Source organism: Arvicanthis niloticus, chromosome 20, assembly GCF_011762505.2.
Source record: "Arvicanthis niloticus isolate mArvNil1 chromosome 20, mArvNil1.pat.X, whole genome shotgun sequence".
Lineage (NCBI taxonomy): Eukaryota > Metazoa > Chordata > Mammalia > Rodentia > Muridae > Arvicanthis > Arvicanthis niloticus.
The window spans coordinates 35,711,318-35,729,085 of NC_047677.1; the positions used below are offsets into that span (position 1 = coordinate 35,711,318).

General features: G+C 42.8%; 1 long non-coding RNA gene across 2 annotated transcripts in view; it reads left to right on the plus strand.

Moving 5' to 3' along the window:
- Positions 1-3,882: 3,882 nt before the first annotated feature.
- LOC143435173 (uncharacterized) overlaps positions 3,883-17,768 on the plus strand; it is a 31,187-nt gene continuing 17,301 nt past the window's right edge. For both annotated transcript variants that reach the window (XR_013105232.1, XR_013105234.1), the window contains exon 1: positions 3,883-4,247. This is a non-coding gene — a long non-coding RNA (uncharacterized LOC143435173). The remainder of the gene's footprint in view (positions 4,248-17,768) is intronic.

Here is a 17,768-nt window from a genome sequence, read left to right on the forward strand (position 1 = left end):
GTGCTAAAGTCAAGCAGATTCTTTAAAACTGTTTTTATGCATGTCTCTACAGTAGAACAGTCAGTGTTTAAATAAGACCAAGGGTACTGGGGGAGTGGGGAAGCAGAAAATGAATTGCCCTGGTTCTGGTAGGAACCAAGAAGAGTCTCTTAAACATAGTCATAACTCTCCCCAAGTTGGTCGTGAAGTCTCATCTCTGGATGGAACATCTGGTACTTCCTAAAGACCAAACTCGCTGATTGACATTTGTTTAAGTCCCCCCCCCCCCATCCTAAATGTCTAGATATTTAGATTACAGTTTCAGAAGCTCACTCTATTCCTTTGGTTGTTTTAGAAGAGGCTGGCCCTTCTCATTTCCTACCACATCCTAGTTGTTCACAGCTTGTGACTTACTGGTGTCACTCATCAGTGGGGAATAAAGATGGCTGTTGGTTTGTCGTTCACTGCACTGAGTAACCTGCTTCCTATATACCTGCTTGCTGAGAGAAGCAAACGAAAAGAGGCAGGCTGTGTCTTTACCTCCCTGGAGAGTATTTTATAGGAAGATACAATCAGCTATTAGAATAACACACAAAGGAGACATTAGAGGAGAGAAACAGATCCCGATGAGAATAATAAGACTGTTCACATACTTATTAAGTGAGAATTAATTGTGGCATTAGAAATGAATCGACCCACCTCAATTGTGTCAGGGAAGTAGTAGATACATACTGTTTTATTTCTCTGAGAAACAAACAAACCAACAAACAGGTATGCCTGTCTATGGCTTCTACTTTATCACCAGCCACACTTGGCCAGCATTCCAGCACAGCAGTTCAGTGATGGATCCATCCATCCAAAGCACCATGGGAGGGCCCGATATGCCAATCTTCTAAGTGGTCTGTAGCCCCGCCTCCTCCTCAGTGAGATGTTTGCCTGTGGTCTCAGATGCATCCCTAGAGGTGATAGAAGGAGAAGATAAATACTAGGGTCTGGAGTGCAGGTTAGCACGGCTTTAACCAGGCATTGCTACATCGTCTCAACTAGTCTCTGCAGAATTCTATGTAAATTATTTTTATAAGCTATTCAAAGGTATATAAACAGAACCCGGGTGAACATTTAAATGGTAGGAGGAAAAGCATACGCCCCACAGAACTCATTTCATCCAGAATTCTGTCTCATATGTGGACACACCACGAGGGAATGAGTTCATGTTAGACAGCCGAGATCCCGATACTCCAGCCTGGGAGGACATAAGCCATTTCTCCCTGGATTTCATGAGCACAAGATGGCGGACTAGCAACCGTAGCTCTGTAGTGCTCACACTGAAGCATACCAGGAGCTGCCAAATGATGTATATGTAAGGAAATGCGGATGTCCTCAAATAAGTGTCATTTAAAAGTGGGCGGTGGGTTGGATTTGGCAGATGGACTACATTTTGTAGTTCTCTAGTAAGATGAAAGATCTAAGCTCCTGTCTGTACTGTAGTATTAAAAAGACATATGAAGATCATATAATCACTAGTAGCTAATATGTATGAAGCGATTGGAGAATTATATCTGCTTTATCCAGCTGAGAAAAGAAAACTTGGGTGCATAAAGTTGTACACCTCACACCAGGTCACTGAGCTGAGTTGCAGAGTTGAGTTCAAATCCACCCTACTTCAGCATTTTCTCAAGACTAGGGAACCACAACAGAAAGTTCCTGCTTTTATAAAAATCAGGCAACAGATCTGCAGGAGCTAAGAACATAGGTTTGGGAAGGAAGATCCTCACTATGGTTGTTAGTCCTTCATCTCGTGAGATTTAAAGACGTGTGATGGCAACTGGATTTACAAAGAGTCTAGGTAATTTGCAATTACACAGTCAAGAATAATAAATGTTCCTCCCTAGCTAGATAACACTGGGCGTCATTTAAAATATTTTTATCTGCGAAATTGAGAATACAGGAGTATACCTGCACTACATATTAGCATGTGCTACTATGCTAATATGTATGAATATGAATAAATGGCCTTATATGGTCATAATATGCTAATATAAATAAATATTAGGGTCATTTATTTATCCATGTAGCTGACCCCAGGCCAGGTGCAAGATTCAGAGTGAGAACCACAGGACTAGTCTCTAGTCTTTTGGAGCTCATCCTGTGGTAGTCACGTGGAGCTTCCATCAGAGCTTGAGTAAGGTAAATGTTTTCTGGCTTATCAGTCACATGGTCAACTTTAGTTATGGAAGTAGATGAGGCAGAGAGAAGCCCAGGTCAGAAGCATTAAGTTGAACATATTTTAGTTTTTGATTGCTTACTTTTATTTAAATATTACAGCAGCCGAGGCATATTCAGAGTTGAGTTGCCCCCAGGATGTCTTCATCACTCTCTGTGATTTTATAAAACAGAGTTCAAAATGGCACTCTGTTTAAAGAAGGGGGAGGGAGAAGGGGAGGGAAGAAGAGGAGCAGAGAGAGAGACAAAAAGGAGGAAGAGGAGAAGGAGGAGGAGAGGAGGAAGAAGAGGAAGAAGAAGAAGAAGGAGGAGGAAGAGGACGAGAAAACAGAAAGAGGAAGAGAAAGAAAGAAACCACAAACCAGACAGAGCAAATTCAGCAAAGACTCAGAAAAGAGAATGTAACCAGAAACTTCCTAGTTGATTTCTAAGGTTGTTTTGGTTAACTTTATCATTCATGTAGCATTTCATTGTAAATACAAAGTTACAGAGATAAGTGGGCTATAAAAACCAACCTAACTCAATGTGTTCACCTCTAAATGATATGTCACTTAAGTCATGAAGTTACTTATTGGTTCTCGATAGCCCATGATGCCTCTATGTATTAATTTATCTAGAGTAAATAGACATGTAATTTTATAGGAATAAGTTTCCTCCTCTGGAGTTTCAGCTGTACTGTGGAAAGATTAATAAGATGTAAAGATTTGTAGTCTCGAGTAGGGTCTTTCCCTATTAAAACCAAATGACTCTCCCTTTTAAACAAAAGTGCTCAGTGCCCAGATGCTGGTCAGTCTGCAGCCTCATCTCCCAAGTCGGTCATCTGACTGTGGTTTTTATGCCCTGTGAACAAAAGGGACATTTAGTACGAAGGCACTGATGGAAAGTAGAGGCTATTGTCAAGTCGTCTGCCATTGTGTTCATATTTATAACCGCCACAGCTGTCTGAGGCTCAAATTAGCATCTTTGAAATAATTTCAGCTCTTTCAGTGCAGATTTAGAGGCATTTAAAAGAGAACAACAAATGTTGATGGGCAGATTTTTGCCTGGATGGCCTCGAAGATAAAAAATCTCTTCAGAAACCTAAGCTCTGCTGGGCTTTGGATGGCTTGTTTGTTGTTTGTTTGGGGATTTTGCTTTTGTGTTTATTTGTTTATTTGTTTGTTTTCAAACATCATGGTGGGATAACTTAATAAATCTCCTGTCTCTCACTCTGTTGCCTGCCTGTGGATCCTATTCCCCTAACTGGGTCACCTTGACTGGCCTCAGTGGGAGAGAATGAGTCTAGCCCTGCAGTGACTTGATGTGCCGGGGTAAGTTGGGATCTAGTGGGGACCTTGCCCTTCTCAGAGAGCAAGGAAGAGGAGTAGGGACTTCCGGGGGGGGGGGGGGAATGTGATTGGGATGTAAAGTGAATAAATAAGTTAATTAGTGGAAAAATAAGCATCCACTTTTATTTAACTACATATTCTGAAATCTGCACATTCCATAGGCATATTAATTACTGTACTTGTGCTCATATGAATTCATGCAGATGAGTTCTTTCTCTGGAATACTTTTGCTCATCCGGAGAGCCTCAAACCCAACAGTTTGATTCTTGGATGCTTTGTGTGGCAGTAGACAGAATAACCATTTCCTGTAAAGACAACTGTGCAGGTCAGCAGTCCATGCCTGGGGAGCGCATCACTGAACCTCTCGCGTAGAAGCAAAGGACCAGCTCTCTCCTCCACGGCATTTCTCCAAATGCTTGTTACTGCAGAAAACAAGTCTGTCACGGGAGTCAGGAAAGCCTGTATGTTGACACAGATGAGCTGGCAGTAAGTCAGTCACCGTGCCAACCGCCCCAGGGGCCTGACAGCAGGCATTTCGAGTGATGCTACATAGATCTTTCAGCTGGGCTCCTGGGATTTGCGTCGGGGAAAACTCTCTGTGTTCGACTTCCAAGATGAGCGTCTCGAGTTGCACAGTTGTGAGACACAGCCAGATACCTGGAGCAGAGGAATTTATTTACCAAATGAGAGAGGACAGTTGAATGTTTTATTCAAATGGTGAGTTCTTTCATGCCCTCTGAGAATTTCAACCTAATATGCTGAAGTCTAAAGCCATTAAGCGGATGAGCGTTCTATGACGTTATGTTGTTCCTCTGGATTTATGTAGAAAAACCCCAGATGCACTACTGGGAAGTCAAAAGGCCTGGGTTCTAATATTAGTCTTGTCATCATGATCCTTGTCTACTTCATTGGGTGCTGAAGCAAAGAGTAGAGAATATAAAGGAACCTTGTGAAAACTTTCAAGTAATGACCTGCCTGAGAGATAAACATGTAATTTGCTCCCATGTGCCCAACATAGACATATCTACCGTCCAACCGTTAGAATCATGCTGTGTGCCAAATACATGACCGTGGCATTAGAGATGAAGAAAATAGGCATCGATATTATATAGCTTTCCTCAGAATGTTCAGATATGACTTGGAAAGCAGAGATTCCAATTCAAGCCTTCTCTGTCCAAATTAAGATCGCAGGCTCCTGTGGCAAGCCATTTTTTTTCATTGATATTTTACAGGGCGCCAAAAGCAAGCTAACATAAAATGCCAAGCTTGCAGGTAGCCAGATAAATGCCTTCTTCAGATAGCACATCTCAGCCTTTAAAAGGGAGAAAGTTCTCTTGATTTCTTGAAGCCTGAAGGGACCCTGCTAATATGAAGCTGGTCAGTAGAGCAAGAGGAGGAGGAGACAGTGACAGAGGAGACAGTGACAGAGGAGACAGTGCAGTGACTACCACAGCAGAGGCCATGGACTTAGGTCAGCCGCCACGTATGCCACCAAATACATCACCACCTGCGAGCATCTTAAGCCTTGACTCCTCACAAGAAAGTGAAGGATGTACGAATTGTATGAAGTTTGTCAAACAGTGGTAATGTACACCTTTAATCCCAGCACTTCAGAGGCAGGGGCAGTCAGATCTCTGTGAGTTCAAGACCAGCCTGGTCTACAGAGTGAGTTCCAAAACAGCCAGGGCTACACAGAGAAACCCTGTCTTGAAAAAACAAAACAAAACAAAAAAACGCAAAACAAAACAAAATTCTCGTGAGCAGCTGGGCACAGCTCTTGCGTTTTCCTGGTACAGCAGACAGCAGTCTTTGGTAACTGTTTTTGTGGAAGAACAGAAAGGGGACCAGACTACTAGGGTTAAAATGACTCCTTACAAAGTTTTAAAATTTATGCAAGTAAAGCAGCTAGCTCTCTCTAATATCTCTCTGGGCATTGTCCTCTCCAATCCTTCAAGTAGCTAGAAGAACAGAATACTAACTTATATGCTTGCACGTCATCTCTTAATTCTCTAGTCTTTGTTTCCTCATCTTAGCCATTCCATAGCCTCATGTGCCCTCCTTCCAATATTGCTTATTTCTAGAGCACATGCAAGACTCTCTCCTATAAAATAAACCCATCTATTATTTGCTTGTATTTTATATTTTGTCTCCTATCTATGTCTTTTCTTCTTGGCACCACTTTAACTCTCTATTCTTGAGGTCTCCAAGTTTACCCTGGCTGATTAACTCAGCAGTCATTGGATCAGAGAGTACATGTATCTCCTCATATAATTCCAAGTTCAAGGCCAAGTTGCAGTGAACTATTTCTACAAAACCACGTAGGCTTTTATGACCCTATGGTTATGGTGTCTAGATCCTTTCCCGTGACCCCAAAGGCCAAGCAGAAGGCCTGTTCCTCGTCCTCCACGGCCACACAACCATCTCCATTCCTCCTTCCTGAAAACCACATCTTTTCATTTGTTATGGAGTGATTAGCTCTGAGGAATGGGGGAAGTGTACTCGTCAGAAAGAGGGATTGAAAGGAAAATAGAAGAGACGGCAGATCAGCTTCAGGCCAACAGCAGCCATCAGCACACATGGGGATCAACAGCCTGGCGATGCTCCAGGGGCAGGAACTGTGCCACACTGCTCCTTACACAGCCGTGCGGGACCTGCAAACCTACCTTGATCCAGTACAGAAATGTCACCCTCCCTTCTGACTGACCACTACAGCTACCAACCCCCACCTCTGTATCTCTCTCTGTCTTTCTGTGTCTCCATGTCTCTCTCTCCTCCCTGTCTCTCACTCTCTGTCTCCATGTCTCTCTCTCCCCTCTTTCTCCTCCCTATCTCTGTCTCTCTTCCCCCTTTCTCTCCTCTCTCCTTTCTGTCTTCTCTCCCTTGTCTCTCCTCCCTGGGTCTCTCTCTCTCTCTCTCTCTCTCTCTCTCTCTCTCTCTCTCTCTCTCTCTCTCATCTATACTGCTGTTCTCAACCTCCTTAACTCTGATGTTCAGCCTAGATTCCCAGCAGGCCTGCTTTTGGATGCTTTCCTCATTGGCAGCTTGGAAGGAGACTTGTCTGCTTAGAATGCATAATGCCTACAATCCCCAAGGGAGAGGCACACAGGCGCCAGGGACTCTGTCTCAGCACTGGCCAGAAAGGGGAAAAAAAGGCTTCTTTGTTGTTTCATTTGTTTCCAATGGGGTTGACTTAGGAAAAAAAAATTATATATATATATATATATATATATATATATATATATATATATATTAATATTCTCAATAAAAACAAAAAAGACCCCCTAAATCCTCATGACATTCACAAGAAGCTGCTTAGCTACTTATCTATCATCGTTTTTTCCTCACATTGGCATTTTAATAAGGAGAAAACAAATGAGGGAGAGGCCACATGGAGCCACTTATTGTCCTGAGTTCTAAAATGAGGGACTGTCTTCACATGGTTTTTGTTGTTGTTTGTTTGTTTGTCTATTACTTCTTTCTTTCTTTTCTTTTCTTTCTTTCTTTCTTTCTTTCTTTCTTTCTTTCTTTCTTTCTTTCTTTCTTTCTTTCTTTCTTTCTTTCTTTCTTTCCAAACTGGCACTTTACTCCTGGGACATCTCGTATGGTCAGTGTAAATTACTGCCTAGCACTGTGGAGAGAGGGAGAAGGTATTGGGATGTCACCATCCCTTCCTTTCCAGGTTATATTTTTACAAGCTGCAAGTCTGACTCTGGAAAGAATAATTTATAGTTCTGCAAATAAAAGCCTGGGGAAAAATATCTACATCTGAAAAGTGTGGCTGTTCTAGTCTCATGGGTACAGTAGCCACATATAAAAGGAAGTTGCTTTGTACCACCCATCTGCAGTTGCTTGAGTTATGACCTGTGGAAATGTCCGTTAAGTCTGACTCCTTGGTACCCATGGCCTTATTTATAAAGAGTATCTTTTCAGATGTCACCAAGTTGGTATAAGGTCATCTGGGATTAAGTTGGACCCTAAATCCAGTGGCCAGTGTCATATACTCAGAGTTTGGATAACTCTGAGTATCCAAACCAGCTGGAGTTGCCATTAAAAAGTCCAGATGATTGATTGGGGTTTGATTTTTTTTTTTTTAATCTGAAGTCTTCTGTTTTGTGTGGTTGTTTCAAGGCCCAAGAAACCTGCAAAGACTCCGTGTTTTGATCCAAGTCTCCTTGAAAATGAGCCCTCTGACCCTTCACTGTTTGCTACAAGTCTCCCTCTACTCCAGTATTGATTCTCTTGTAATCAATCATATTACCAATAGATTGGGGCTTCCCAACATCAGTGTGAAAGAAAATAAAATAACTCATAAGTGTGTAAACTGCAGACGTACAGGTGCTAGGCTTAAGATGCTAGAGTGAATAACTCAGCCTTTCCCTTTCTCTTCACTTTCTCATTGACATCTTTCCTAGCTCTGAGATATCTGTGCTTTGTGTGTGTGTGTGTGTGTGTGTGTGTGTGTGTGTGTGTGTGTGTGTGTGTGTTGAAGTCTCTCTCTTATTCTCCACCAAGTGGAATACTTGAGTGGCTCTGAGGGTGAGCAGAGAGAAATCGAACACAAGAAGTCCCACTTAATGTGTCTAAGCATCTGGAAAGGAGACAAACAGCATCAGTAAGAGAGCCGGGTGTGTAGTACATGCCTTAGTCCTAATACCGCGGGCATTGAGACTGGAGGCCAAGCTGAGCTATGTTCTGAGACACACTGCCAGATAGACACACTGTCAGATAGACAGACAAGTAGATAGACAGACCGATGATAGATAGATAGAGAGATAAGTAGACAGGTTGATAGATGATAGAAATAGATATACACAAGAACACATATGCATATGTGCACATGCACACACACATGGAGAGAGAGAGAGAGAGAGCGAGAGAGAGAGAGAGATTGAGTGAGCCAAGGCTGACCTAGGATTCAAATTTAGAAAACCCAATTTGACTCTAGCTCCTGAGATGGGCCTAGTGACTCAGATGTGTAACAGATGTTGAATACTGACCACTAGGGCAGCTGAGGCAAGAGGACCAAGAGTTCAAGGCCAGCCTGGGATGCATAGCAACTTCCAGGCCAATTTCTCTGGGCTACCTAGACAGAGTCTCTCCCAACACGAGTTTTATAGAGAATGAAAAGGAGGAGATGTGAGGAACATAACCCTTTATTTTCAGGCCTGGGAAAGGGCAAAGAGTCGTTAGCAAATACCAATGCCTGTTGTGTCCCAGGCCGCTTAGGGCAAAGCCATCCTATAGAGAAGAAACTAGCAGCTGTGAAGTTATAGGAACCCAGGTGTCTGCCCAGATAAGGGCTGACAATCCTTGGTATAACCCAGGCACATCAAGCCCTTTACCTTGGGGCACAGTAGTCATATTGTCATCTACAAAGTTTATACTTAAGATCTATACTACTGAGTTAGAAGAAAGAACCGCACAAGCAAAAGCACACACACATGACACCCTCATGCGTGTGTGCGCACATGCCCACAGACATACACATATACCTGCTACTTTTTTTTTTTTTTAACCAAAATACAGTTTTTGTATCTGGCCAAATCCATAGCTATTCCATGGCACAATCCAAAGATACGTCTGTACAGCTCTGGGTTCACAGGGCTCCACCCCTTTTCTGCACAGGAATGCTACCAGCTGCTGGCCATAGGTTCTCCAATGATGTTGAGAAGCTCTGGAAAGGGCTCCTAGTCTTGACTCTCCCTCTCTCTCCCACTGCACTGACATCCAGAGGCAGCCTGGGCTATCCAGCAATCCAAACCTGATGTCTGGAGTCTTGTTCATGTCTCTCATTCTGGCTTCCTGTCACAGTATACAGATACAGAGATACAGAGCCATGCGCACAAACTGTATCAACCAGGGGCTTTGCGTTTGCCTCCTCGGAGATTTTAAAGCACGCTGGCTGGCTGGCTATCACATACCTTTTTGACCAACTCCCTTTTCTGTCCTTTCCTGTTCATTCTTGAGGATATCATAAAAGGGTGGCCATAGTCTTTTTCAATCTGCCAATATAAAATCAATAATTTATACTTGTAATGAATTAGTCTGTGTCACAGTGGATTTAAGCAGAGGAAGAGAAGCCAATGGTGACTCACTGTCCCTCTCATCCTCTGGTCAGCTTTCTGGGACTTTGCCAAAATGGAAAGAGACCTTGGGGCTGTGCTGTGGCCAGGATGGCTAATATTTAAAACTAGTTCTCTTGAACTTTAATAGCTGCACAGATCTCACCCCACCCATGCATCTAGGTTAATTAGCTTCTCCATATTGAATACTGTTCACCATGGCAATGGCCATGTTGCAGCCATATGAGCTCACATATCCTATTCTCGTATGGGATGTGCTAACCTCATCACAGGTCGGAATCTTAGAAATTGGATTTCTAATATGTAAAAGACATATTTCCTTAGGGTTTCGAAAATTCTCTTCCCAAGAGCTTTACTGCTCCTCATTTTATCCCCTGGTTTCTGAAATGGCAAGTTCTTCATGATCCTACTGTTGTAGTAGGGTATTCATCTTATCATCTTCATTAAGTATTCATCTTAGGGATTCTGGGGTTAGGAAAAATGCATGTCTGCATCCAAACTTACCCAAGGTGGTCCAGAGAGACTTTGAAGAAAGTAATTCCTCAGAAAGCAGGATGTCCTTCAGTGTGATGGATGGGTGTGTCAACTGTACCACATCTAGACAGTAGCATAATACTTAACATGGGCAGGCATTTCTTTTTTCTAAAAAAAAAAAAAAAAAAAAAAAAAAAAGAATTCTATGTTTGGCTAGCAACTATTTTTTCATAAACTTTCCAACTTTTAAGTTAAAATTTTATAAATTAGAAAAGTCTTTCTGTGATATAGAAAGCGACTATTTTTTCTTAGATGCCCATTAAACTATTTGTGACTTTTCTTGCCGATTAGAACATCTATTTTAGTAAGTGTATTTTTGTCTTAGCTTATTGAGAGTTTTAGACTTTGAGTGACACCTAACAAAACCTTTATTTCTTTGTACACACACATACATTCATATACATAAATATACACACATCACACACACACCATACACACACACCATCACACACATACACACATACATATACATCACACACACAATACACACATATACACACACACACCATACACACATACATACACACATCACACACACACCATCACACACATACACATATATACATACACATCACACACACACAATACACAGGTATACACACACATCACACACACACCATACACACATACACACACATCATACACACTCCATACACACATACACACACCACACACATACACACATATACAATGTTTTCTTCTAATGCTTTTTCTCTTTTTTATATCCACAGATATGTACACATACATATTTTTTAAAAGTTTACTGACCAATTTGCTATACTGATAAGCAAAATCATTCTCTTTCAACACCGTGGTGTGTGTGTGTGTGTGTGTGTGTGTGTGTGTGTGTGTGTGTGAATGTGTGTATGTGTATTTACCTCTAGACTATATTTCAACCTATTAATTTGTCTGTGGACCAATGAGTAAGGACCCCATCATTTTTATTTCTGCCTTCTTATTCTTCTGCAATTAACCTTCACTCATTTCTCTTCCATATTAGACCCTGTTGTTGCTTTCCAGTGTTTCCATATGAACTAACATCAACATGTCTAGTTCTAAAATCCCTGAGGCTATTTTGATTGTAACTATGGTAATTATTCACATCAGCTCGAGAGAGATGCTGTGTTCCTGATGACTGATCCAGAAGCAAGGTATGCATCTTCCACTGTCTGAGTGGGTGTGTATCCTTCACTGATCTCTCAAGAAGGCCTTATGCAAGTCTTTCAGACGTATTGTTGCAGCCTAGGTCCCTAGTTATAACATTGTTTTTTCAGTTTTTTGTCATTTGAAATGATCTTTTCTTCGCCTATGAGACTTGATTTCATTGAGATTTAGATATGTAGAACTTACTGCATATTAAATATGTGCATATTTGTGCACATGCAGATTTTCTCATTAAGTGTGTGTTCTATATTCTTACTGTCTACAAAAGACTAGCCCCGCCTCCAGCTACATACACAGCAGCATAAGCGGCCATAAGGGAAGAGGAGGTTATCAGTGTATTCCAGTTTAAGAATACTATATATTTTTTCTGTTCCATCTTAAATCTTTTATTTGCTCTGCTTTGCTTTTTCCCCCCTAAGATGAGAAAATTCAGATACTGAACATATTTGACAAGCTGAAAATATAAATATAGTCTAAAATACTTTTAGATAAAATTGTGGATATGCCATTGTAAAATAGAGCTCAGTTATCAAAACAGCAATGCACTGTGCTTACCCTCACCCTCAGACCCTTCCTTGGGAGGACACAGCATTCCATTCTATTCATTGTCTGTGCTCTGCAGCGTGGCACAATGATCTATCCACATCTGGTGTTTTCCACTGTGTCTGTTTCTGCTAGTTTCCTCCATTGCTTGCCACACCCCCAAAGCCAAGTTCCCACTCCACAGCCCACAGAGGCTCACCTAGAACACAGTCCTGCTATTGGTTGATTCCAAGTCATGCCTTTGCTCTTTGAAAACCTGAGTCTCTCCAATAGAGCATCAGTGTTCCATCACTGTCCAATCTTCTCTGTGACCTAAGTGATTATAGCGTTTGTCTCCAATAGTAACCAGTATCTTACCATCCACAACCCAGATGTGTGTAAACTGGCTCTATCATCTTAAGTGGGCTTATTACCTCCAATGGGCTTCCTCTTATGTCCAGTGAGGGTCATAGCATATAACCCAGCTCTTGCCCGTGGCCACTGTAGTCGTTTGTATATGCTTGGCCTAGGGAGTGGCACTATTAGGAGGTGTGACTTTGTTGGAGTAGATGTGGCCTTGTTGGAGGAAGTGTGTAACTGTGGGCATGAGCTTTAAGACCCTCATCCTAGCTGCCTGGAAGCCAGTCTTCTCCTAGCAGCCTTCAGATGAAGATGTGGAACTCTCAGCTCCTGCTGCACCATGCCTGCCTGGATGCTGCCATGCTCCTGCCTTGATGATAATAGACTCAACCTTTGTACCTGTAAGCCAGCCCCAGTTAAATGTTGTCCTTATAAGAGTTGCCTTGGTCATGGTGTCTCTTCACAGCAATGCAACCCTAACAAAGACAGCCACCATCAGAAAGAAGTGTACTCATAAGCATGTAGTAACCAGATCATGCTGGTTCACAGCTGTAATCCCAGCACTCAGGAGGCTGAAGTAGAAGGATCAAGAGTTCAAAGTTTGCCTGAGTTGCATCATGAGAACTTGTTCCACAGAACAAAAAGGGAAAATGAACTGTAAAGGGTCACTCACATGTAAACTGTAAAGGGTCATTTCAGAGCCAAGAGTCACACTAGAGAGAAAGAAACATAACTCTCTCCTTCAAGCTCTCAGAACCACTGAGGGAGGGGACAAAGGTGAGGAAGAATAGTCCCCTTTCTGTTGTTCAAAGGATGGCTCCGAACAGGCAATGGGTTACACCCTTCTACCAAGAACACCAACGAGGCTGTCTCAAGTGCCATGGCTAAGGGATGATAAGTGACTGCCTGACATTCACCGTGCACCTGAGACTATGACTAACTGGGGAGGGGAAAGAGGCTGTCACCAGATATTGAAGGCTGAGAAATGACAGACCAGATGCCAAGCTGGATTTCCGCCTTCAGCTCTGGGATCCCACTGAGGGAAGGCCAGCACTATTGGAACGGTGGAATCTTCACCAGTTTTCTGTGTCGTCATGATCTCCACTGGGTCTTGAGAGTGATTTCAACCCTGCTTGTCACCTCAGTGTCTGTCTAGGACTGTGGACCGCCCCCTTCAGAAGACATCTCAACGGAACATTTTAGTCACTGCAACAGCCACCATTGTTGTTATAATGGAGGAGACTGTGTGCCGGGGGACACGGGAGGAAAACCAAGAGCACTTATTGAGTGCCCACCCCCTCCATGCCAGGCCTGTACCAAGCACTTCGAAAAATGTTTAGTTGTCGTTGTTGCATTGATTTTTTTCTTCTATTATTCAAAATTCAAACAAACAAAACGGACAGGTTTTAGTCTGTCCTTTTTTACTAATGGGAAAACATTTCAGAATGCAAGCATTAGACTTAAAAGTACAGGGCTCACCATAGTGGAATGGAAGGTCCACCGAGGTTCTGTGACTACACATCTCTGCCTCAAACTGAGAGGCACTGACTGGCTGTGGAGTTCACCAATGTCCAAGTTCTCCTCTTATACTAGAGAATTCCTATAGCTCTCCTGGCCCTTCCAGTTAAAGTCTATAGTCTTTCTATCCTCTTCACTTAAGACAGGGAGCCTAACCCTACCCGCCCCTCGCCCCGCCCCTCACTCCGCCCCCACTCTCAGCAAGTCTCGGACCCTCACAAAATTGTCCGGCTGCTTTAAATTCACACCGAAGGAGTTGTTTTATTTACAGCACTCCAGATCCCAATCTCCTTAGTTACATTACTCCCAATTAAGCTTATGTATGCTCACAAAGCATCATTACATGATTTAACGACGGAGCATTTTGAATTAATTATGCGCCGACATTTTATAACATATTCAGCGCCTCCATGAAATTGCCGCTACTTTTTATAGCTGCGCGAACCAGGTTGGCAGTGTTATTGAAGTTCCCTTCCTGAGAATCATCCCCCGCTGAAGGTACAATACACGTATTTCCATATATGTGTTTGGAGGAGTTCATGATTTATCACTCACATATTTGCTGTTTAACTAGGGGAAGAACCCTACGTGTCTTCTGCTTGGTGAAGCTATATCCAGTAGCTAAAATTAAGCACACAGACATTTGTGAATGACTTTCTCTCTGCCAGTTATTGGTGATGGATGGGGTTAAAGGTAGGTCTGTTCACTCCACAGTGGCCACAAATACATCCACGGAAGTTATTATGGCTCTCAAAAAGAAATTATAGGTTAGCTGCAGATAATTCTACAACGAAGCAAGTGAGATGAATACACTGGCTTCCCCTGGGGTAGCTAAGGTTACCATGACCTCTTCTGAGGCTCTAAGTGACTCCTGGGAGGGTAATTTTAACTCTACATTTTATTATTAACCCAGAGTGCTTTTCTCTCTTAAGACCGTGGAAGCAGATCCCTTACTGCATTTTCTCTTTTCTCCAGCCCGTTTCAAAGTCTCTGTCTCAACCCTCTGCAGCTCAACCTTCACCCACATCCCAGCCCCGCCCCGGGCTTTCTCATTCTCCTGACAACCCAGCTGTCAGAGGTTTGAACGTCCCTGAACCCCAGCCTAATGGGACCTCATCTGCTTCTGCTATCTTCCTCCACTGTTTACCATGCCTGCAAAGCCAAGCTCCCACTCCGCAGACCCCAGTGGCTCACCTAGAACACAGTCCTGCTATTGGTTGATTCCAAGTCATGCCTTTCCTCTTTGAAGACGGGATTCTCTCCAACATAGCATCAATATAACCAATACAGCAACAATATAACCAATGTTCCACTTCCATCCAATCTTCTCCCTGACTTTAGTAATTATAGCGTTTGTCTCATATAGTAACCAGTATCTTACCATTCACATCCCAGATGTGTTGCTAACTGGCTCTATCATCTTAGATAAGCCCATTGGCTCAGTGGGCTTCCTCTTATGTCCAGTGAAAGTCATATAACCCACCTCTCACTCATGGCCACCTTCAGAAAGAAGTGACTAGGAAAAGGAAGCATGAAGCAAAGGTTGTTTGTCCTTCTCTCTGTGTGTTTGAAATACAGCTGTGACACTTCTCACGACAAGATGCGAACAAGTTTCAGTTCATCATAAAGGGGGCACTAATGACAAATGGAAACAGCGATTCCATTGATACCCCAGTTTAGAGAAGAGATGAGTTTATTGCGAATTGCTCCCAAAAATGAGTGATGACAGTCAAAAGAATGAGGAAATCACTTGCAAGGGCAATGGTTCTCAACCTGTGGGTCACGAGTCCTCTGGGATCTCATATGAGATATTTACGTTACGGTTCATAGCAGCAGCAAAATCACAGTTGTGAGTAGCAACGGAATAATTTTAGAGTTGGGGGTCACCACATCATGAGGAGCTGTGCTAAAGGGCAGCAGTGTCAGGAGGATTAAGAACCGTGGCGCAAGGAGGATGGATGATTTAAAGGTATCCCCAGTCTATAAGCCCACATCATCATGGGCTCCAATTCAGGAAAGCTGTATCCCTGAAGCTCTGTGCGCATCTTATAGGCAGCTCCACAGAAGAGCCTCCTCCTCCCAGCAGCTGACTTCCACCTGTATGACCTTCGGCGGGAACCTCGTCAGCCTTGTGACTTTGGGAGCTTCTTGAATCCCAAGTCTTCTGAGCCCACCTCCGTCCCATAGGAGGTCGTGTTTTTAATGAGGACAGATAACAGAAGTAACATCGTAAAATGTGGTTATATGCTCAGTCTTGACTTTACCTGTATCTAAAACATGCCTACCCTGGAAGGAAAATGGCCACTGGTCAGTGGGACCTTGGGAGAACCGTGCAGATAATTCTGAAAACAATTCAAAATTAATTTTGGAATTTTAGAGGCAAAAAAAATTCCCAGTTTTGCTAAGTAGCCAGTATATTGTGGCTTGGAAAACGTTTCTAGGTCTCAGAATCCTCATTTTCACAAAGGGGAATAAAAGCACCTAACTAGTGGCTAACTATATAAGATTAAATGACATCTATAGGTGTCTTTCTTCTTTCCCAAATATTTTAACCAAGAAAGCATCTTGGTTAAAATATTTGATATTGGTTAAAAAGCATCTTGGTTAAAATAAAAGAAGTATGAAGTACGCCAAGCATCAACCATCTTCGTCACAATTATGTCTTTGTGGGTGTCTTAGTTTCTGTTCTGTTGCTGTGAAGAGGCACCATGACCAAAAAAGCGTTTATGTGGAGGCCTGCTTACAGTTTCAGAGGTTTAGTCCATGATCATCCTGGCAGGGAGCATGAGGGCATGCAGGCAGGTGATAGAGCAGTAGCTGAGAGCTTTATATCCTAATCCACACAAAGCAGACCGAGAGCAGACACTGGGCCTGGCCTGAGCATCTGAAACCGCAAAGCCCGCTTCCAGTAGCACTTCCTCCAACAAGGTCACACCTACTCCGCTTAGGCCACACCCCCTCCAAGCAGGCCACACCTCCTCACCCAGGGCACACCTCCTCTACCCAAGCCACACCTCCTAATCCTTCCCAAACTGTTCACCAACCAGGGCATAAGCATGTATGCATATGAACCTATAGTGGACATTCTTACTGAAAGCACCATAGTGACTTTGTGCAATAAGTTCTAAAAGTCGTATTTCTTTATAATATACTTCCTACAGATGGCTAAGTACCTATGTATTTGCAATCTCTCATTTAGCTGCACATCTGAATTATCGAAACAACAACAACAAAATTAGCTGATCTTAAAGCTCCCCAGAGAGAACAGCTGAAATTCTTTGAGTCTTGAATATTAGGACTAGATTGTAGAAGTCTTGCTTTCATCAGCTCTCCTAGATTCTTGCAGAGTAGGCAGTTCTCTGCTTTCAAGCAGAGTCATATGATGGTTGTGTAACTTGGCAGTTCTCCACCTGTGGGTCGCGACCCCTTTGGGGGGTGAATCAACACTCCTTACACAGGGGTCTCATATCAGATCTCCTGCATATCAGCTATTTTCATTATGATTCGTAGCTGTAGCAAAATTACAAACAAGAAATAGCAACAAAATAATTTTATAGTGGGGGGGTGGGTTTCACCATAACACGAGGAACTAAATTAAAGGGTCTCAGCATTAAGTAGGTTGAGAACCACTGGTGTAACCTACGCTGCTGTTAAGGAAAGATGAGGCGTAGAGTTTGGGGACACATGTTTAAACCCTACGCTTGGCGGTAGGCATGTGTTCCCAAGGCATTATGGTATTACTTAGAGAATTTACTCATGATAGGAGAAACCTGTTTAACTGTTTCAGCCCCTTGTTATTCTGGGTTAAGTTGCTGGAAACTCCCAAGCCTATACTTCCACATGGCTGCAAATGGATTTTGGGGCAAAACTTGACCTCCTGAAACCCTGACATGTTCATCTTAGCCATCTATCCCAATCAAATGAGGAGACAAGCAATGATGAGAAAGAAAGAAAAGAGATTTAACCAGTGTGGTCATGTTTGGACATACAGGAGACCTTAACAGAGGAAGAACTGGCACCTGGCACAGGTATGTACAATGATGACTTGGTCAAAGTA